Source organism: Eurytemora carolleeae, unplaced genomic scaffold (assembly GCF_000591075.1).
Source record: "Eurytemora carolleeae unplaced genomic scaffold, Eaff_2.0 scaffold26, whole genome shotgun sequence".
Classification (NCBI taxonomy): domain Eukaryota; kingdom Metazoa; phylum Arthropoda; class Copepoda; order Calanoida; family Temoridae; genus Eurytemora; species Eurytemora carolleeae.
Genome location: NW_019396043.1, coordinates 352,165 through 352,694, shown reverse-complemented (window position 1 = coordinate 352,694; position 530 = coordinate 352,165).

Below are 530 nucleotides of genomic sequence, written 5' to 3'. Positions count from 1 at the left end.
GGGGGGGGGGGTCATCCTTTTTTATATTATATATATATATGTAAATATTTGAAGCTAAAAAACAATAGTAACAACTTTTCTTGGGGGGGGGCATAGCCTTATAGCCCCGCTGTAAGCCCCCTGTCATGTTGAATCCTCCACCTGTCTATGTAACTGTAATTATTTGTTTTTCACAATTCAAGATTTTTAGATCGGAACAAAATACAATTTTAAACAAATATCGGAGGAAAGATTAAAGTAGAAAAAGATGGGGAAATAAGGTTGAATAAAACTATTGAAGGTCCCGGGGGAAAAATATATTTAATTAGATTGCGCGAATTTGCATGATTCACCTAGTTAATAATTCCCCTTAATAATAGCAGTAAAGCTTAGACTATTTGATCTATATTGTTACTGTATACTAATACAATACACATGTTATTTAACATTTAGAGACAGATACAGTGATAACCAGAACTGTGGAATAGGAAGACGACATTAAGGCGATAGTGACGTGCATTTGATGTTCTTACAAAGCAAATAGCTATACT